The sequence below is a fragment of the Xyrauchen texanus genome, chromosome 36, assembly GCF_025860055.1.
Source record: "Xyrauchen texanus isolate HMW12.3.18 chromosome 36, RBS_HiC_50CHRs, whole genome shotgun sequence".
Lineage (NCBI taxonomy): Eukaryota > Metazoa > Chordata > Actinopteri > Cypriniformes > Catostomidae > Xyrauchen > Xyrauchen texanus.
This window is the reverse complement of record NC_068311.1, coordinates 22,167,119-22,190,003: the sequence shown is the minus strand read 5'-3', so window position 1 is coordinate 22,190,003 and position 22,885 is coordinate 22,167,119. Positions and strand designations below refer to the sequence as shown.

Genomic DNA, 22,885 nt, shown 5'->3' with positions numbered 1-22,885 from the left:
ATTGAGTGCATAACTGAACATAATTATTTGAAGGTTGATTTTTTTTTTTGTATTAAAAACACTTCTTTTATTGGTCGGATGAAATATGCTAATTTTTTGAGATAGGAATTTTGGGTTTTCATGAGCTGTATGCCAAAATCATCAGTAATAAAACAATAAAAGACCTGAAATATTTCAGTTGGTGTGCAATGAATCTAAAATATATGAAAGTTTAATTTTTATCATTACATTATGGAAAATAATGACCTTTATCACAATATGCTAATTTTTTGAGAAGGACCTGTATATATTTTAGAAGAAATTGCACCAAAGACAGGTGTGAATTCCCCTTGGAGCTGACTTTCCTTATAAGTAAAAAGAAGGCCATCTGAGTTAAATAATTAGTCCACAAAACAATATTATTTCTAAACCAATTTTCAAAGAAAGTAGTATTTTGTTTAAATAGAATGTCCTTATTATTCCAGATAAAGTATTGGTGAGGTGAAAATTTGTGTTTGTAAATTAAATCCATGCTAGAAAAGCTCGATGATGAAATGCAGAAAGTTTCACAGGTTAATATCAAAATTGCAAACAAGGAAGAAATGTATGCCATCCAGACTAGATAAATTGAGGGGAAAAATATTCCAAATAGATACTGGATACTTAACAATTTGTCTAATCCAGTTGATTTTAAATGTATTGTTTAATGTAGCGAAGTTCAGGAAATTGAGACCACCATTTTCATATGAGTTCATTAAGGTAATTTTTCTTATATAAAGTATCCTATTTTTCCAAACAAAATCAAAGAGCATCTTATCAATCTCCTTCAGTATTTTATCATCGACATGAAGAGCCATAGCCTTATACTGTAAATTAACCGGGATATACCTTCTGCTTTGCAAAACTCTCCCTCTTAATGACAAGTCTCTTATAAGCCATTGATTAAACTTCAGAGTTTTTTGGATAACAGGATTCAAATTTAATGAACTTCTATATGTTGATTCTTATTTATTGTAATCCCTTGGTATGTTTTGACTGGAATGTTACAATAAGATGCCACTGAACATTCTTTGACCGCCATAAGTTCACATTTCTTTACATTCAAATAAACACCAGATGTGTTAGAAAACTCTTCTATTACTTTATTTGCCATGGGTATTAGGTTATCATTTTGGAGAAAGAGGTGTGGTGTCATCTACTAATTGTGTTATAACTAGTTCTCTATCAATACTAGAATAGAATTTAAAAACACGAGATCTGCATGACTTTGTGATTGCTTAATTTATTAAACAGGAAAGGAGGTTTCTAAGTGTAAATTAGGCTGCTTGAGCATTCAGTGTCGGATCAAGTTTTGAAAAGTAGTGCTGCATTCCATTCAACTCAGAAAGTCAGATTTTACAACTTCCTACTAGGAAAAGTCTAATGGAATTCATCTTGAAGTCAGAATTACAACGTGTAGGCTCGTGCAGAAAATCTCAACTCCTATTTTGCCGAGATGCAGGTGCATGATGTCACACAAACGTCAACACTCGTTCACTTTATTATGTAATATCGATGAATGAGTTTGTTTCCACATTACATGATATTAAAGCTTGTTTAATAAACGCCTGCTGCAGAAACAGGTGTATACAACATTATAATCTCTTTTGATAATCGTACACCTGAAACACAAATGCTAGCACTGCAGCATTGATTATCAATTGGGTTGCTAGGAAACATTTCTAATGAGTCAAATCCCTGCTAAGATAACAGTATATAGCTATAGCGTAGCAGTTTTGTTTTCTTAAACGTCATCTTCCGAATATCGGGGTTATTGAATGCATTTATGGTCGGAGATATCTAGTAGGAATATCCCACATTCAACTTGAACGGAACGCAGCATAGGCCTAACCGTGTACCCTGAAGAAACTAAATTTATTGCAAGCAATATTTATATCTCAAATATTATTAGATAGATTTTCCAGATATTATAGACCTCCTTGGTAGATTCAAATGAAAAATTATAATTTTTGAATATCTGTTGAGGAGACGTTAATTTCACAAAAGTCATGCTGCAGTTAAAATTAGGCTTGATTGAGCATTACGTGCCGTTTCAAGTTCTGCCTTTCGTGCGTGGACATGTTTTTAAAATGTAAATTGTTTTTACTAGTTAGCTGCGACATAATGTATGATGCCCAAAGGCATTGGGTGTCTTATTCATTGTGAAACTGTGTTTTCTTAATGGCATGAATCACACTGAAGTACTAGACTTTTAATGCACGGCCTGCAACTGTTGAACACATAGCAAGTGAAAAATGAAAATAGGATTGAATTTCACATTGCCTGGTTATCGTTTTTTCCCCATTAAAATATGATGGTGTTGACAAAAAGATACAGCTGTGAAACATATTCTTAACAAATTACACATTTTAGTGATCATCTTTAATTCATATCAAAGTGGATATGTTGATATTACACAGGAATTAAAACAGTCCTGAGAAAGGTGTAAGAATAGATTTACTGATGCTTTATATTTATGATTTATATTTGTTTATAAAGAAAAAATGAGGTACTGTACAAATAATTTTATGAACAATTTACTATTGAAAAGAGGAGAATATTCTCTCCATTTTGCCTAAACCAATATGACATGCAAAATGAAAAAAAAGGTAAATCAGGATTTAGGCATGTTCTCAGCTACATAACAAAGGTAATGTAGGAGTGTGTTTGACAATTCAGTTTTCAACAGTTTGACAGGCTGAGAGATTCATATGAAGAACTGTTCTTCAGTGCCTTACTGAACTTGTGTTTCAGCATGCATTATTTGCCAAACCTTAAAGAATCTATTGAGGATGACTAAATACCACACCCATTCAATTTGCTATTAAGCTTGAATAAATGGCCTGTATTTGTATGGCCTCAAATTAATCCTAGAAAATGGATGTTCAACAAAAATGATTTACATTTAATATATTATCATATCACAAACCACAGAGAGTGCTCAAACAGTAATATAATATAACTTTGTTTAAGAGTTAACTCTTGTGCAAGCTTCAGACAAATATGATGATTCAGGGATAAAGCCCATGTTTCTGATGGTAAATAGACATATTCCCAGAGTCTTACGAAATAATAGATCAACGTATAGTATATTAGGATTACATAAATTACCTGAATTAATCGGTGTAAAGTTTATTGTGGTTTGGTCTGTTTAACCTTACAGGTCATTGAACTTTGATATAAATGTGACATCAGAGGAAGACTCCGGGAATATGTCTGTGAACAAATTTGGTTACTCTTTTCATATTTATTAATGTAATACAATTGACTGATGTATTTCAGTAACTTGTAATAGCATCCCTCCAAACCCGATGTTTCTCTTTCTTCCGTGGTACAAAAACATTTTTTTCCTACTAAAATCATAGTTAGCTTTAGGGTTTGGGTAAGGGTTATACTTTTTGGTTAGTATTAGCTTTGGAATAGGGGTTAAACTTAAGAAAAATCATTGTTGGGGGCCTGGGTAGCTCAGCGAGTAATGGTGCTGACTACCACACCTGGAGTCGTGAGTTCGAATCCAGGGTATGCTGAGTGACTCCAGCCAGGTCTCCTAAGCAACCAAATTGGCCTGATTGCTAGGGAGGGTGGAGTCACATCTCCTCGTGGTCGCTATAATGTGGTTCTCGGTGGGGCGCATGGTGAGTTGTGTGTGGATGCTACAGAGAATAGCGTGAAGCCTCCATACGTGCTATGTCTCCACGATAAAGCGCTCAACAAGCCACGTGATAAGATGTGCGTGTTGACGGTCTCAGACGCGGAGGCAACTGAGATTCATCCTCTGCCATCCAGATTGAGGTGAGTCACTACGCCACCACTTGGACTTAAAGCGCATTGGTAATTGGGCATTCCAAATAGGGAAAAGGGGAGAAAAGAAAATAGTTGTTAGTTGGTTTGCTTTTTCCTCTCCCTATGGGAGTAAAAGTTGTGTGTTTTTGCATGAGCCATTGAGCCAACTAGATTTTTTACGATTTTGCTACCTCACACTTTCAAATCTCTCCTACACATCTCTCTAGTTTTTGTCTTTACATATTTTATATTAAAGAAAAATACAGGCTGCTTAATTAACAGATGAATAACCCGAAATTTGCATTATATATCTTGAATTCTACCTTGTATCTGATGGTCAATTTCAAAATCCTTAATAATGGAGGCATGTCAGGAGGTGAAGTGGTCTCACAGTATGATACAAGGAGCGGTTGTTTGTCAGATCCTTCTGATGCTGTAATGAGGAGTTCACCACTGAGAACGGCGCGCACTGGCCTGATGACCCAGGAAGTGAGGAAATTGCTCTTTTATTGATAATTTGGGTACTGCAGCCTCCACTGGGGGACGGAGTGGTCTTGCTACCAACTCTGGAGCAAACGTCTGGCTTCCTGGGTGTGCCGTCTCAGGAGCGTTTAGGGGTCTTACGGGCTCTAGAAGAGGTCCTGGAGACAGGGGTTCGCTCCGCCGTCCAGGGCGTCTTCCGGGAATAAAGGTACCGGGAGGGTTGCGTGGCTGGGAGCGGCGCCCGGAGCCGATGTACCAATTGTCATGCTGCGAGGGTTGGGGGGAGGACAGAGGGTTCCAGGAATGAGGCAAACTGCCTGTGAAGCCAGCCGCCATCATCCCGAGCGCAGACAGAAGCAAACGAGCATGCCGGGGTGGTTCGTGGGGCTGTGCCTGGCAAAACAGAGCTCGCTGCCATCTCCAAATCCGCTCCATCGCCAGCCGGGTTGTCCTCAATCCCGTGGGAAGAAGGAGCGATGCGGGGGACAGCTGGAGAGGCGTTTGTTTTGAGGAACGAAAGCTGTGACCACAACGTTGCCATGGTCATGTCCTCGCAGTAAGAACATGAGCCATTCACACCATTCGGTGTGATCGCTACCCAGGCATACGAGGCAGCGTCTATGACCTTCGGATCTGGAGAGATACTGGCCGCATCCAGGAACTACACAGCGGCGGAAGGGCATCAACGCTCGCTTGTGTATGTTGCTCTTTTACCAGAAAAAAAACTATTTTAGAGGAAAATAAACTCTTTTCAGAGAAATTAACTCTTTTAGGAGAGAAGCACTGTCGAAGGGCCCAGGGGCAGGGACTGCACAGCGTGCAGAGAGGAGAAAGCTGCTGGAATGCGCCATCAGATCTGACAGAAAGCTCTCTTGTAGAGGTGTGTGAAGCAGTCGTGACACACAGCTCGCTGATCACTCAACCGTTCGAGTCCGAAGAAAAAATCTGTCTGACAGACGCTCGCCCGCTCCCCTTTATACCCGTATGTGGGCGGGGCATGCAAATTCTGTCTGCCAATTTGACATTGGGCTTTTTTCAAGCTCAGAGATACGCAAGGCTCTCAGAAGAGACCCCTTGTGTCACTACAATTGACACGTCGAGTGAGTGACAGAAGGGGAACCATTTACATCCCGTTTATATTCTGTTGAAGGGACACACCTCACCAAGTTCAGAAATGTCAAGGTACAGTGTTTTAAATCTCTGAAACAAAAGCATGCTGAGCACCAGCCAAGATTTGTCCAAAAACACCTATGAGAATCCACACCCTTTGTGATCTGAAACACACTAGGTGTTCTTGGAACTATTTCAACTATCCTATTAAATGCCATATTTATCAAGACATACATTATGTGTCCCAATATCTTTCAAGGCATGGTTTTTAAACTCTTGGCATTGTCTGTAGAAGAAAACGTCTAGGTTACGTATATAACCTCCGTTCCCCGATGGAGGTTACATAGGGGTCTCTCTTGAGCGCCGATATCCACCTCTGATCTATGAAAAAAGGCCAATGAGAAGTTGGCAGCCGGTATTTGCATGTCCCGCCCCCGGACATACGGGTATTTAAGCGGTGCAAATACGGGAGTTCATTCAGGATTTTTCTGAGGAGCCAGAAATGGTCCGGCCACAACAGTGGCTCGGCTCAGCGACGTGGTGGGGAAGACACAACGTCTCGTTCCATCCATCGGGGAATGGAGGTTACATACGTAACCTAGACGTTCCCCTTCTGTCGCTCTCTTCACGTTGTGTCAGAGAAGCGACACTAGGGGTCCACTTATAAAAGTGCCATGCGCCGAGCCGTGTACGTGAACTGCTGATACAGGAGCGAGCAGGTATTCTTACGTGCAGTACGACCAACTTTATCAGACTGCACGTACCCTTCCCCAATGCCCCATTCAAGCCATCAGAATCCTTTTCGTTACCCTGGAGGGGGGAACAAGGTGATGGCTGCCAACCTGGGAATGGGCCAGCCTGGCTGGGCCTCTTTTCTATCTATGTTTCTCGCATAGAGCAACTACGGCCAGGGCCCTTACATGCATTGAGGGAAGGGGGTCTTAGCCCTTCTTTCAGGGGGAGAAGACCCTGCGGAGGCCACACTTACCCGGCAGGGGAGGCAAAGAGTGGCAAATACATCACATGGCCTGTTAGGACCTATGTGGAAAAGTTGGTGCGTTGGTAGATCCAGCCTCGTAGAGGGGGGAAGCATACAGCATGGCGACCGAGGCAGCTGTAACTGCCTAAGGGAGACACGGGGGTCCGCTCGTGAGGGGACAGTACCGCAGAATCACACACAGGGGGACTCCGAGCAGGAGGCCTTACCTGTGGAGCACCTATTCCAGTACAGGGTAGATTTTGGGTACCCGTAGTGGCTTGGGTCGGCGAGTTCCTCCGCTGAACTGCGGACCCAAAAGGGCTAGGAAGGAGTCAACCAGCGACCCGAAGATGGGGTCTCCTGGGAACGGAGGCGAACTATTTTACCTCGGCTGAGGGAAAGGGCGCTAGGCGCAAGCGATTCACCCGGCCAGAACGTCAGCGTGTTACCGAGTTCTACGGGCTCGGACCTGAGAAAACACGGGACGATACTGACTCAACACGGAGATTGTAAAACCTCGAGAAAGTGTTAGGTGTTGCCCACCCTGCTGCTCTGCAGATGTCTGCTAGGGAGGTGCCCCTGGCCAGTGCCCATGAGGATGCAACACCCCTAGTGGAGTGAGCTCGGACCCACAAGGGGGGGGCACGGCCTGGGTGTGATAAGCCAATGAAATGGCGTCGACAACCCAGTGGGCAAGCCTCTGTTTGGAGACAGCGTTCCCTTTCCGCTGTCCCCCGAAGCAGACAAAGAGCTGCTCAGAGCGTCTAGTGCTCTGCGTGCGGTCCAGATAGATACGCAAAGCATGTACTGGACACAGCAATGAAAGGGTTGGGTCTGCCTCCTCCCAGGGCAGCGGTTGCAGGTTCACTACCTGATCTCTGAAGGGTGTGGTAGGAACCTTGGGCACATAGCCTGGTCGCGGTCTTAGGATCACGTATGTGTCTGCCGGACCGAACTCCAGGCAAGTGTCGCTAACAGAGAATGCTTGCAGGTCCCCGACCCTCTTGATGGAGGCGAGCGCGATCAGCAGGGCGGTCTTGAGAGAGAGGGCCCTGAGTCCAGCTGAATCTAGCGGCTCGAAGGGGGGTCTCTGGAGGCCCGTGAGGACGATCGAGAGATCCCAGGAGGGGAATAGGTTAGGCCGGGAGGGAGTTAGCCTCCGGGCACCTTTGAGGAACCTGACAATTAAGTTGTGATTACCAAGAGACTTGCCGTCTATCGTGTCGTGGTGAGCCGCGATGGCGGCGGCATACACCTTGAGGATGGAGGGGGACAGCCTCCTCTCCAGCCTCTCCTGTAGAAACACGAGCACTGACCTAACTGCGCACTTCTGTGGGTCTTCGGCTCGGGAAGAACACCAGTTCGCGAACAGACGCCACTTTAGGGCGTAAAGATGCCTGGTCGAGGGGGCTCTGGCTTGGTTGAAGTATCTATGACGGTCGGTGGTAGGCCGGCTAGATCTTCCGCATCCCGTCCAGGGGCCAGACGTGGAGGTTCCAGAGGTCTGGGTGCGGGTGCCAGAGCGTGCCCCATCCCTGAGAAAGAAGGTCCTTCCTCAGGGGAATTCACCAGGGAGGGGCTGTCGTGAGGAGTGTGAGGTCTGAGAACCAAGTCCGGGTGGGCCAGTAGGGGGCCACCAGAATGACTTGCTCTTCGTCCTCCCTGACCTTGCATAGCACCTGTGCAAGGAGGCTCACTGGGGGAAATATGTACTTGTGCAGCCCCGTGGGCCAGCTGTGTGCCAAAGCATCTGCCCTGAGGGGAGCCTCTGTCCGGGCATACCAGAGCGGGCAGTGGGAGGTTTCTTGGGAGGCAAACAGGTCTACCTGGGCCTTGCCGAACCGGTCCCAGATCAGCTGGACCGACTGGGGGTGGAGCCTCAACTCTCCGCCGGGCAAGCTTTGTCTTGACAGTGCGACCGCTATCACATTGAGGTTGCCGGGGATGTGAGTGGCACGCAGTGACTTGAGTCTCTGCTGACTCCAAAGGAGGAGACGACGGGCAAGCTGTGACATGTGGAGGGAGCGTACTCCGTCTTGGCGATTTATGTAGGCAACCACTGTGGTGCTGTCTGTCCTGACTAGGATGTGTTTGTCTCAAATTAATGGGAGAAACTTCCTCAGGGCAAAGAAAACAGCCAGCAGCTCTAGGCAGTTGATGTGCCAGCGCAGCGGGGCCCGGTTTCAACCGCCTGCGGCCGCGTGTCCGTTGCACATGGTGCCCCAACCCAATTTGGAGGCGTCGGTTGTGATCAGAACGCGTCGGGACACCTGCTGCAAGGGTACCCCTGCCTGTAGAAAGCAGAGGTCTGTCCAGGGTTTGAGGGTTTGGCGGCAGGTGGTGATGACTTTCACACTGTGCGTGCTGTGACGCCATACTCGTCTCGGTACTCGAGTCTGGAGCCAGTGCTGAAGTGGTCTCATATGCATCAACCCCAGCGGTGCGGCCACCGCGGAGGATGCCATATGCCCCAGGAGCTGTTGGAATCGTTTTAGAGGGACCATGGTACCTGGCTTGAGGGAAGCGAGGCATTTCAGCACCGACTGAGCACGCTTGTTGGAGAGATGTGCTGTCATAGACTCTAACTCCAAACCGAGAAAAGAGATGCTCTGGACTGGGTTGAGCTTGCTCTTTTCCCAGTTGACCTGAAGCCCCAAACGGCTGAGGTTGCCCGAGCACCTGGTCTCTGTGCGCATAGTAACTCTCGCGATGGGGCCAGGATGAGCCAGTCATCGAGGTAATTGAGTATGCGTATGCCGGCTTCTCGGAGCGGGGCAAGAGCTGCCTCTGCGACTTTCGTGAAGACGCGAGGGGACAGAGACAGGCCGAAGGGGAGGACTTTGTACTGATACTCCTGGCTGTCGAACGCGAACCGTAGAAAGGGTCGATGTCGAGGGCGAATCGAGACGTGGAAGTACGCATCCTTTAGGTCTACCGCTGCGAACCAATCTAGATGCCGGACGCCAGATATAATTTGTTTCTGGGTGAGCATTTTGAACGGGAGTTTGGACTAGGTCCGATTGAAAACTCACAAGTCCAAGATCGGTCGTAAGCCGCCGCCTTTCTTGGGTACAACGAAGTAAGGGCTGTAGGGCATTTCGGTTGGAGGGACAGGCTCTATCGCATCCTTGATTAGAAGGGAGGCTATTTCTTCGCGCAGAGACTGGGCATGTTCGCCGTGTACTGCGGAAAAATGAATGCCCACGAAGGGGGGCGAGCCTGGCAAACTGAATTGCGTAACCGAGTCGAATGGTCCGGTGCAGCCAGCTTGACGGGCTGGGCAGTGAAAGCCACGCCTCTAAACTCCGTGCTAGGGGCACCAAGGGGACGAGTATTTTGGACGTACCCGGCGGGGCTTCGCAGCGGTGCAGAACAGGTAATGCGGCGTCGGGAGGCAGTGAAGCAGCCCGAGGCTCCGGTGCTGAGAATAGACTCAAAGCACTTACCTTGCTCCACGCACCCGGCAGGGGGCGGGTTCGTGACTGAGGAGGAGGTCTGATGTTGGCATCCTGTGGACTCGTCTGAACCGGCCGGCCGGGGAACAGTCGTGGGGCTGAAGGCGGAGACGCCGCATCCAGGAAGCCGGGACTGTTGAGGCCTGAAAGCAGAGTGCCGTGAGAACGGCATTTGCGGGCCATGTGACCCAGAGACAAAGGAAATAGCTCTTTTATTGAGAATTTGGGTACCGCAGCCCCTGTTGAAAAAACACAAAATTCTCCTCCCGGCCCTCCACCGGGGGACGGACCGGTCTTACCACCTCCGGAGCTAACGTCTTGGCGGGCTGTCTCAGGAGCACCTGGGAGCCTTCCGGGTCCTCGAGGGGGTCTGTGAGACAGGGGGCGTGCACTTCCTGCGGTTGGCTCGACGCTTGGGCTGAGAGCTGGGCCCGGGTTGAGGCGGAGCTGAAGGTTTCCTGGCTGCGGGAGGACGCCCTCGGCGAGCAGATGGGGCATGAGCCGTAGTGGCAGGTTTGCGGCGAGGCATGATGTGAGAGATGGCCTCCGTCTGTTTCTTCACCATGGAGAACTGCTGGGCAAAGTCCTCGACGGTGTCGCCAAAGAGGCCAAACTGGGAGACAGGAGTGTTGAGGAAGCGAGTCTTGTCTGCTTCACGCAACGACCATGTTCAGCCATTGTTGACGCTCCTGGACCACAAGCGTGGCCATCGCCTGCCCGAGCGCCTGCGCTGTGACCTTCGTCGCTCTCAGGGCGAGGTCGGTTGCTGAGCGCAATTCCTGCGCGTGTCGGGATCAGGACCACCCCCGTGCATGTTTCTTAGTGCCTTGGCTTGATGGACCTGCAGGAGAGCCATGGCATGCAGGGCGGACGCGGCGCATCCGGTGGCGCTGTAGGCCTTTGCGGTCAGCAAGGATGTTGCTCTACAGGTCCGGGAAGGGAGTACAGGGTGGCCCCACCAGGTGGTAGGGCTTCCGGGGCATAAGTGGAGCGCAACTGCCCTATCCACCTGTTGAATCGTCGTGTACCCGTGGCGCGCTCCGCCGTTGAGGGTGGCGAGGGCGGATGAGCAGGTGGCGGTGTGACGAGTGGAGAGGGGTGCTCTCCACGAAGACGTCAGCTCATCATGCACTTCTGGGAAGAACGGGACTGGGGTGGGACGAGGCTGTGAGTGGCGTCCAGACCCCAGGAACCAGTCGTCCAGCCGTGATGGCTGTGGGGAGGATGGAGGGTTCCAGTCCAAGCCCACGCTAGTGGCTGCTCGGGAAAGCATGTCGGTCATCTGTGCGTCGGCCTCAGCCTGGGCGTGCAGGCCCAAAAGCAGCAGCCCAGGGGAGTCCTCAGCATCAGATACCGCACCCTCCGATGCCGCGGCGAGCTCATCTGCTTCGGTGTCAGGAGGATAGGCGGACTGGCTGTAAGGCGAGTCGCTGTCGCCTCGAGCACGGACGGGAGTCAACGAGCGTGCCGAGGTGCGGGTGGTCCAAGGGGACGTACACGGCGGAGCTGCACCCGCTGCCATCCCCAAATCGCCTCCATCACCAACCGCATCGTCCTCAATCCCGTGGGAAGAAGGAGCAATGCGGGGGGGCGGCTGGAGTGGCTTGCTTACGATTGTAAGCGAGCCGCGACCGCAACGTTGTCATGGTCATGTTCTCGCAGTGAGAACATGAACCATCCACAAACGCAGCCTCGGTGTGATCGCTACCCAGACACACTAGACAACGCCTGTGGCCGTCTGAAGCGGAGAGCACTGTACCGCATCCAGGAACAACACGGGGGCGGAAAGGCATCTTTATAAAGACGCATCCTTAAAAGGACGTTCAGCGCCACTGTGTTTTGCTCTTTTAGAGGAAATTACTCTTTTAAATCAAATCACTCTTTTATGAAAAAAGGACTTGTGAGAGTTCTTTTTAATCTGCAACTGTCGAAGCGCCCAGGGGCAGGAATGCACAGCCGTGCAAACAGGAGAAAGCCGCTGTTGTGCACCGTAGAATCCAACAGCATGCAGCAGAGGAATGACAGGAACTCGGTGTGTAACACGCAGCAACTGCAGACACGACCATCGGCTCCAAAGAAATTTTCTGAATGATCTCCCGTATTTGCGCCGCTTAAATACCTGTATGTCCGGGGGCGGGACATGCAAATACCGGCTGCCAACTTCTCATTTGCCTTTTTTCATAGATCAGAGGTGGATATCGGCGCTCAAGAGAGACCCCTAGTGTCGCTTCTCTGACACAACGTGGAGAGAGCGACAGAAGGGGAACTAAACAAATCAATTGTACATGTAACGGCAAATTTCATGCACGTTTTTTTACTGCAGTGCAAGTCATGTAAAGCCACACCTTACAGTAATTAATTGTGACTGAGAGCAGCTCTATGATAATTATTTATGTAATTGGATGCAAAACTTATACAGTAATATTCGCATAATCCACAATCTACATATCAATTTATGTTAAAATCAGTTAGTCTTGACTTGATACAAAACATCTAATTCTCACAATATTTTTTAGATGATAGTAGGCTGATTTAGTAATTGATTTGATGTGACTACTGAAACTAAGATCTGACTCCAAAATCACACCAAGATTCTTTACTTGTTTTTTTGTTTTATGACCACTGGAGTCAAGGTATTTTCACCTTGGGAATTTCGCCTTTGTTGCCAAATACAATGTCATCTATCTTGTCATTGTTTAACTGAAGGAAGTTTCAGCACATCCAACTGTTTTTTTTTTATTATCCCCTTTTCTCCCAATTTGGAATGCCCAATTCCCACTACTTATGAGGTCCTCGTGGTGGCGCGGATACTCACCTCAATCCAGGTGGTGGAGGACAAGTTTCCGTTGCCTCTGAGACCACCAATCCACGCATCTTATCATGTGGCTTGTTGTGCATGACACCGCGTAGACCCCGCATTTTAAGGCTCATGCTACTCCCCGCAATCCACATGCAACTTACCACATGCCCCATTGAGAGCGAGAACCACTAATCAGGACCACAAGGAGGTTACCCCATGTGACTCTACCTTCCCTAGCCTAGCCAATTTGGTTGCTTAGGAGACCTGGCTAGAGTCATTCAGCACTCCCTTGATTCGAACTTGCAACTCCAGGGGTGGTAGTCAGCGTCAATACTCTGTGAGCTACCCAGGCCACATCCAACTGTTAATTTCATCAATACACAGGGTCCATGAGGCTAGAGGGCTATAATATAATATAATCTGGGTGTCGACTACATAGCTATGGTACACAATTTGGTTCTTTTTCATAATTTGGCCTAATGGGAGCATATACAGATTGAACAGGAGCGGTGCAAGAATTGAGCCATGTGGGACTCCTCACGTCATGGATGTCTACTCAGATTCATTGTTCCCTATGAATGTAACCCCTCCCATCTACATTCACATTTACATTTATTCATTTGGCAGACACTTTTATCCAAAGCGACTTACAAAAGAGGAAAACATAAGCGAATCATCTTAAGGAGACAGTGGTACGAAAAGTGCCATACTACAAAGTTTCACTATCATCAGAATAGTATACAAAACAGATTTAAGTGCAACAAGAAATGTAAATCTTTTTTTTTTTTTTTTTAGTGACCGGTTAAGTGCTTTTGGAAAAGATGTGTTTTTAGCCATTTTTTGAAGATAGAGTGTGAGTTAGCTTCCCCGATTGAGTTGGGAAGGTCATTCCACCACCGTGGGAAGATGAAACTGAAAGTCCGGGAAAGTGTTTTGGTGCCTCTTTGTTTGGTATGACAAGGCTACATTCCTTAGCCGACCGCAGGCTTCTGGTGTGAACGTAGCTCTGCATAAATGTTTTTAGGTATGCTGGAGCAGACCCAGTGACTGTTTTGTGTGCCAGCATCAGGGCCTTGAATTTAGTACGTGCATGAACCGGCAGCCAGTGGAGAGAGACAAAGAGTGGTGTAACATGTGCTCTCTTAGGTTCATTAAAGACCAGACGTGCTGCTGCATTCTGGATCATTTGGAGAGGTCTGATAGCACATGCAGGAAGGCGTGCAATGAGAGCGTTACAGTAGTCCAGTCTAGTTATGACAAGTGACTGAACAAGCAGTTGTGTGGCATGTACAGAGAGAAAGGGTCTTATCTTCCTGATATTCCTGATAAATCTACATGATCTTGCAGTCTTTGAGATGTAGTCTGTGAAATTTATCTCATCATCAATGGTTACCCCTAGATTTCTGACCGTTTTGGAAGGCGGAACTGTAGTTGGACCCAGCTGCACGGTGATGTTATGTTCAACAGCAGAGTTGGCTGGAAAGACAAGGAGTTCGGTCTTGGCTGGGATGAGTTGCAGGTGGTGTTCCTTCATCCAGGCTGAGATGTCTGCCAGACAGGCAGCGATTCGAGTGGTCACTGTGGTGTCGTTGGGCTGGAAAGACAAGTAGAGTTGCGTGTCATTAGCGTAGCAGTGGTAAGAGAAACCATGTGACTGAATGATGGGTCAAAGTGATGTTGTGTATATGGAGAAGAGAAGTGGCCCAAGCACTGATCCCTGAGGTACCCCAGTAAGTAACTGATGTGGCTTGGATACCTCCCCTCTCCAGGCTACCTCAAAGGACCTTTCTGAGAGATAGGAGTTGAACCAGCCAAGCACAGTTCCAGTGATGCCCAGTTTAGAGAGGGTGGAGAGTAGGATCTGATGGTTGACTGTGTCAAAGGCAGCAGGAAGGTCCAGCAGAATCTAAACGGATGATCTGGATTCAGCTTTCGCCTGTCTCAGCGACTCAGTGACAGACAGCAGGGCAGTCTCAGTGGAGTGTCCACTTTTGAAGCCTGACTGATTGTCATCCAGCAGCTTGTTCTGTGAGAGATAGGCAGAGATCTGATTGAAAACTGCCCTTTCAAGTGTTTTTGCCATGAATGGGATGAGAGAGACTGGTCTGTAGTGTTCTATCTGTGTGGGGTTAAGTGCAGGTTTTTTCAGCAGTGGGGTTACTCGAGCCTGCTTAAATGTAGTGGGAAAAGTGCCTGCAAGAAGGGATGTGTTAATTATGTGTGTAAGTGTGTAGGATGGACGGAGAGATGGCCTGGAAAAGGTGTGATGGAATGGGGTCAAGGGAACAGGTTGTGGGGTGGTTGAAGAGGAGGAGTTTAGAGACCTCAGTGTCAGTTAAAGGAGAGAACATAGAGAAAGAAGAGTTGCATACAGGAGGTGGGTGTTTGACAGGGTGTGGTGCAGTGAATGTATTGCTGATGGCTGTAACCTTATTAGTAAAAAATGTGGCGAAGGTATCTGCTGTCAGTGATGTGTCAGGTGGTGGAGAGGGAAGGCAGATAAATGTGTTGAATGTTCTAAACAAGCTACGAGTGTCTGTGGTGCTGTTGATCTTGGTCTGGTAATATGAAGTTTTTGAAGCTTTAACGTTATCTGAAAAAGTTTCAAGCAGAAGCTGATATTTACCTAGATCGGCTGGATCTTTAGATTTCCGCCATCTCCTCTCAGCTGCCCTGAGATCAGTCCGATGTTCACGAAGGATGTCAGACAGCCAGAGGCTGGGTGGTGTAGTACGTGCTGGTACGTGACTATCTAGATAAGATATGAACCAGCTGAGAACCGTATGAGAGAGCCCTACCAAGTTTTTCAGTCTGTCTAGGTCAACAGTGTCAAATTCAGCTAGATAGCCACATGGTATTCAGCTAGTAATACCATGTGGCAGGGCGGAGGGCGGGGCCGGGTCGTGATCCTACACACCTGGTCCCGTATTAGGCTAATTATGCTTCCGTGAGAGTTAAAGGTCGACTGCAGGGGATCGTGCGGGAGAGAGAGATCGTTACGGAGGCATAATTAGCCTAATACGGGACCGGGTTTATAGGATCACGACCCGGCCCTGCCCTCTGCCCTGCCACATACCAACACTGATATTTTTCCTGAATCATTATTTAGCCGAATATCATTAAGTATATTTATGAGCGCCGTTTCTGTGCTGTGATGCGTTTGGAAACCAGACTGGAAATTGTCCAAGTAGCCGTTCGAGTTTAAGAATTTTTTCAGCTGATTGAAAACAACCTTTTCAATTATCTTGCCTATGAAAGGAAGATTTGAGATTGGTCTGTTGTTTTTTAGTATAGAGTTTTTTTAGAGTATATCTTTTTTTTAGAAGGGGCTTGACAACTGCAGTTTTCAGGGAACTGTGCCTGAAAGGAGTGAGGTATTGACTATTTCCAAAAGATCTTTTTCTAAACAGTTAAACACATTTTTGAAAAATTAAGTTGGGAGTGTGTCAAAACAGCAGGTTGATGTTTTATAATGCTGTACTATTTCTTCCAGGATTTTTGTGGTGGGTGCTGTCTGACCACAGCGCAGCATGAGGACAAGCTGATTGCCATTCTAATATCATTGATCTTCTTCATGAAAAAAGATTTCTACAGTAGCAAAAAGAGTGTGTGTGTTTGTTTTTTTTAAATTGCTGTTTATAATATTTGAGAAGAAAGTCTGCCTAGCTGTGCCTATTTCCATATTGAAAGCATGAATGCTGTCTTTATAGATGTTATATATGGGATCTTTTTTCCAGTATTTTCTTTTCATGTTTTGTACTGCTGTTGTGTTTCTCCATGGTGCTTTACGCCTTCCAATAACCTTCCTGACCTTTACAGAAGCAATGCCATCAATAGCATTTTTAACTTTTGAGTCAAAGTTAACGAGAACATCAACACAGTATGCAGATACACTTGGTGTCATAGATACAGCCTTCATTAATTGCACACTAGTATTCTCATTTATGTACCTTTTTTGAAAGAGACAGATCTAACTTCAGCGCAGGAGAAATCAATATTTCAAAGAAAATACAGAAATGGTGCTGCGTGGATGAAATGTTTAGACCCTTACTAATGAGCAGATCCAGAGTGTGTCCACGATTGTGTGTGGGTCCATCTACATGCTGAGTCAGATCAAAAGTTTAAAACTGTTTTGAGTTTGTTTGCAGTGTTGTGTTCAGGATTATTTATACGAATGTTGAAATCCCCAGCAATAACAGTCAAACGCAGAGGAAGTTGCTGATAGCATTTCTGTATCAAAAAAGCCTGGAGAGTATTTTGGAGGGCTATAAATAATTATAAATAGAATGCGTGAAGCATCTTTTAGTACAATACTTAATTATTCAAAGGTCAAGTAATCACCAAGTGACGCTTGCTTGCGTTTATGGATATCACAGCTAATCCTCCACTTTTCCTGAAAGCTCTACACGCACTCATAAAAGTAAAGTTTGGAGCGGCTGATTCATTGAGGACTGTTACAATGCAGCTTTTTTTGTTATCTAACCAAATTTCATTTAGAAACATCAAATCCAGGTTGTTTGTGGTGATGAGGTCATTGACTAAAAATTATTTGTTCTTAAGTGAGCAGATGTTTAAATGTGCAAACTTCACATATCTGTTTTTGGCTTGGATTGACGCATAATAAGCAACAGTTTAGATAGGTTTGCCATACATCTTGAGAATACCTTAGTCTTTCTATCACTTAGTCGAGCAGATATAGAAAAAGCTACAGGCACATGGGGTTAACTCTTTTCTCTGTGGACATTTTTTAATGTGACTGCTACCATAGCAGGGACCCGATACATATCACTGAGAGCTGTTATTAGTTGTTTGTTGTTTGACAGCAGAAGGACGATTTGTGCCCTTGTGTTGTGGCAGTGGCCAAAGAGCTCTCTCAGAGGGTGGGGTGGGGCAAGCTGTGCCTGCAGGCTTTGGTGATAGTAAATTTAATTTTAAATTTAAGTAAAAAGAAATAGTAATGAGGTCACATGATGCCATGCAAGAAGCAGACGTGTGAGCTACAGCTCTGTGCACTTTGCTAACTTTTTTTTATTATTTTCATATCATAATCCGGTGAAATTCGATACACCCAGTGACACATTTGCTCTTTGAACTAAACATGGCAAAGAAATCAAAATCTGCAGGCTCTGGAGACATTAAAAGACACTTACAGTACGTGTTCAAGATGATAGCTCTGACAGGCCTGTGGACCCGGGACTCGATTTGGATGGCGTGGCCGGAGAAATTCAGGGTAAACTGTCCAACATGTTTGTGATGCTGACGAAGGTTGTTGCAGCCTTGGAGGATCTCTCTGTAATACATCGATTGATTATGGCGATGGAAACTAAATTCTCTGAGTTGGTTACAGGAGTGGAAGATGTTGAGAAACGAGTCGATTATCTGGAGTCATCGGAGAGGGAATTATCTGTTAATCCACCCATGACCAAAATGGACGTGGAAGGCATTTTGGAAAAAGATTTGGAAAATAGAAATTGCTGGAATAACATCCAAATTGTTGGAATTCCTGAGCATGAGGAGTGCAGAGATATGGTGAAATTCCTAGACGTGCTTTTCCCAAATCTGCTTGACATAACATGCAATAAGCTGTATATTGAGCGAGCTCACAGATCTGCTGAGGGAGATCAATTCTGGCCAAATTTTTTAGATCATCTGATAAAGATGTCACGTTGCGCCAGGTGAGGAGCAAAGGAAAGCTTTCTTGGAAGAATCACAATATTTTCTTGTTCCCAGACTTAGCGAATTCAACAAGAGAGAAACGAGATTGGTTCAAGGAATGTAAGAAACTCTTACATCAATGGAAGATCACTTTTGCACTGATGTGTCTGGCCAGACTTAGAACAGGCACTGTCGTTCATAAAAACAATGGGTGAGAAACCTTTGGGTGTTTCCCATGTGAGTGGATCGACTTGCTGAACATACACTCGATTGTCGGATGAAGATGGCCACCATTTTTGTTTCTTTTTGTGTTGGTTCCGCCTGGCGGCTGGAGTTTGTTTTGTGGAATGACACTCCAAGGGACTTTTGCCTTGACGGAGGATCGCTTTTACACTGAAGTTTTCGGCTAGATTGAGAATGGATATTATGGGTGACCTCAAAATATCTCCATGCCTACACGAAGGATTTCTTTTATAAAGTTGACAGACTGAGTAAGTCATGGTGTATATTTTTATCTGGCCTCCAAGTGAATTTGACTCTTGACTATCGTAGAAACCAGGATGCATGTTTTGTTTCTTTTTGTGCTGGTTCCACCTAGCGGCTGGAGTTTGTTTTGTGGAATAAAACTGCTTTTGGTCAGTTGGGGAGGAATCTATTAATTCCTCATGCCTCCTGTTGGCTGGAGTTTGTTTTGTGGAGTATTTTTGCAGGATATTGGAATTATTACGTCATCTGCAGCACTGGCTCAATGAACATTAATTTGTCTGTCCGAGGAAACTGAATGGCTTTATATCAGCTGGAATTTGTTTTGTGGAGGAACACACCTTCGTGGCAGTTCTGTGAATGAATCTACACATTCTTTGTGTTTATTCTGCCTATTGGCTGGGGTTTGTTTTACAAAGTATTTTCAGTTATGTAATTTTGCCTCACACAATTTGTGCAAAAGCACTGGACTTGTGCAATCCGATGGCAAATTTGTCGCCATACATGGACCTTTTGAGTTTAGAGGGATCGACTGCGGTTGGTGCTGTCGTGCGCGGGGTTGATGTGAACGTTTTTCTTTTTTTCTGTTTGTTTTGTTCGGGGGGAAGTTCAGATGGTTTGATTGTTACATTCGTTGCTAAAATCGGTCTTTATATTTTTTTTTGGACACACAATAATTTTTCTATTATTTCAAAATGTCAAATGTTAATATGAGTAGGTTATCTCTCTCCACGTGGAATGTGAATGGTTGGGGCTCCCCCATATAAAGAAGGAAGGTTATTTATTTTCTTAAACGTAAGAAATATGATATAGTGTTTCTTCAAGAAACATATCTTTCCCTGCAGGAAGCTGAACAATTTGGGAAGATATGGGTTGGACATGTTTTTTTAGTGCAGGCTCAAGTAAGAGTAGGGGGGTCATTATGCTTATAAATAAACATCTACAATTCAAATTTCTCAAACAGATTAAAGATAAATTAGGAAGAGTCTTTATTGTTTTAGCTGAAATTCAGGGGCAAAGGCTGATTTTGGCAAATATTTACTCACTTAACACTGATGATCAGGTCTTTTTTATTGATCTTGAAGGGATGTTGCAAACTGCTGGCACCCCGCATGATATAATATTGGGAGGAATCATCTTTTGATGGATTCAATCCTTCACATAGTGAATCTAAAGTGTGTAAGCCCCCTAGAGCAACATTGGCAGTTCACAGGATGTGAATCTTTGGTCTTACAGATATTTGGAGACTTTTGAACTCCTCTGGTAGGGACTATACATTTTTTTCATTAGTCCATAAGATTTATTCTAGAACAGATAAAGTTCCTAATTTCATCTGTTGTTGATTGCTCAATTGGAAACATTTTAGTCTCTGGTGAGTTTAAAGGTGTTGCCACATACAGAGAAAAATAAATCATATAGTTGGCGCCTTAATGTATCCCTTTTGCAAAATACTGATTTCCAACAAATATTAAAGACTGAAATCAATGTTTATATGGAGACCAACTGGTCCTCAGTATCTCCTGTGGGTGTGGCTTGGGAGGCACTTAAGGCAGTTCTTAGGGGTCAGACCATACAGTATGCCTCATTCATCAAAAAATACAAAGCACATGAACTCGTGAATCTGGAAGGAAATATTAAAATTGCAGAGGCAGAGCTGAAGAGCCAAATATCATCTGATGGCCTCAGAGAATTGACCTGAATGAAATACAGATATAATACTATTTTGTCATGGAAAGTGGAGTTTTGGCTATTCAGGGTAAGACAGTCATATTTTGAGTCGGGGACAAAGAAGGAAAACTTTTGGCTAGATATATAAAGCAGAGAGAATCGTTTTCTACCATTCCCTCAGTGAAATCTGCTGGTGGTGAAATCTTTACCTTGGCCTTAATCTTATAAAATGAGAATCTTTATCTTTTCCTAATTTCAGATTATTTTACTCTGGATAGGGGCACCCGGCAGGGTTGCCCTCTTTCCCCATTATTGTTCTGTCTTACCCTGGAACCATTAGCAGCCATGATAAGAAAGGAGGATGATTTTCCAGAGGTAATTGCGGGAGGTGTAGCGCATAAGCTTTACACAGATGACATTTTATTATTTGTCTCTGACCCTGCTAGAGGCTACAAAGTCAGTTGGTCTAAATCCGAAGCTTTGGCTCTGACAGCATATTGTCCAGTAACGACCTTCCAGCCGGGTGCCTTCCAGTGGCCCAAACAGGGCATTAAGTATTTGGGAATTTTATTCCCAGCAAATTTGTCTGATTTAGTTAGAGTTAATTTTGATCCCTTAATAAAAAGGTTTTTGACTGATGTGGGCAGATGGGCTTCATTACATTTATCTATGATTGGGAAGGTTGATGTTATGAAAATTTAACTGTGCTAAAATCTCTCCCTATAGACGTCCCTCTCTCTAATTTCAAGCAATTAGATTGTTAGGAATGCAGACGAGGGCAGACGAGGAGTGGGGATCTAACTGCGGGTTCTTTATTATTAATTAGAGTGAACATAAAACAAACAGGAACAAATTAAACATCCACAGTGGGAGACTGAAACTAAAACAGGAAAACATCGAAGGTACACAGAACTGGATGAACACAACAGGATGAAAAACGGCAAGACAGGCAACGGAGCAAACATCAGAACATCTGAAACATCAAAACAGTTGAAACAACGAACGACAAGGGAATGGAGAAACAGCAGGGTTTAAATACACAGACACATGATGAAAACAAACGACAATCAGGTGCGAACAATGACAAAATGATGAGGACCGGGAAACATGGGAAGTGTAGTTTGTGACGGTGACACGAAACACAGGGCAGACAACAGGGAATCGTGACATAGATAGCATAGCAAAGTCCTTCATTTGGAATGGTAAACGTCCCAGACTACATTTCAACAAATTACATAGACCCATTGACAAAGGTGGTCTAGGCCTACCCAAGATTTTGTTTTATTATTATGCGATCGGTCTCAGGCGTTTGGCTCATTGGTCGCTTCCACCTGATAGAGCCCCTCCTGGTTTCGTATTGAACAAGAAGTCCTTGCTCCTATTTCACCATTGCAAATCATTTCTATCAAACTAACCGGAGAAGCTAAGTTGAACCCTGTTATTTTAAGTGTCCAGAGTGTTTAATTCAGACATTTATCTGAATGCTGCCTCAAGCATATGGCTTAACCCAAAATTATGTATTGATAAGTCCCCCTTCTCCTGGTCAGAGGGGATTGTGAGGAGTTAATTACACTCGGTGACCTATATGAGAGTGGAGTGTTGAGATCCTTTGGTAATTTTGCTCAACATTTTGGAATTCCCAGATCTCAGTTTTTTAGGTATTTACAGTTGAACCACCTGCTCTGCATTTTATTATTATTTTATTCTCCGTATATTTTTGTACTTACGTAAGACCACTGGGATGTTCATTTGGGGTCAGGTGGGGTTCTTGATTGGGCAGGGGTAGTAGAGGGAGTTAATGTTGATTTATTGTATATATGTTTTGTTTGGTTTGGTTGCTTTGAAAAATCTATAAAAATTTTAATTACTAAAAATAAATCAAATGTGCATTACCTTAATGGGCCTTTAGCCCTATTATACCCCACAACTTTTAATGTAAAAAAAAGAAAGTATTTGTATAAGTAAAATTAACATTAACCAAGATAAATAATTGCTCTGAAACTATTGTTCATTGTCAGTTCATTTTAGCTATTGCTTTGACTAATGCTTATTTAGCTATGAAGCTTTATTGTAAAGTGTTACCGAATAGGCTATTTAGTCTTGTAGTTCTTCACTTTTCTTTATATTTGAACCACACTGCTTCTCATTCATTGCCCACTTAATGTACATCCTAACAACTTGACCTCTCAAGTTCTAATTTGAATGGTCATTTTTAATGGTCCCTATTGTTTTACAATGGAAAAGATATACAAGTCTCAGATAAAGCATGCACTGTAAAACAAATCTTGTTGTTTAATCTTAAAATGGTAATTGTTCGTGCTGCCTTAACATTTTAAAGGGGAAAGTTGTTTATACAGAACACTTATATTCATATAATTTGTTATTATTTCAGTGGCTTGAGTCTCATGAGTCACTTTCCACTGCCTTTTTACATGTCATACAAGGAAGTAA

At 44.9% G+C, this 22,885-nt stretch overlaps 1 protein-coding gene across 1 annotated transcript in view; it reads left to right on the top strand.

Annotated features, from left to right (window-relative positions):
- The window catches only part of LOC127629656 (alpha-2-macroglobulin-like), a 59,050-nt gene that overhangs the window by 8,710 nt on the left and 27,455 nt on the right, over positions 1-22,885 (top strand). The window lies entirely within an intron of this gene.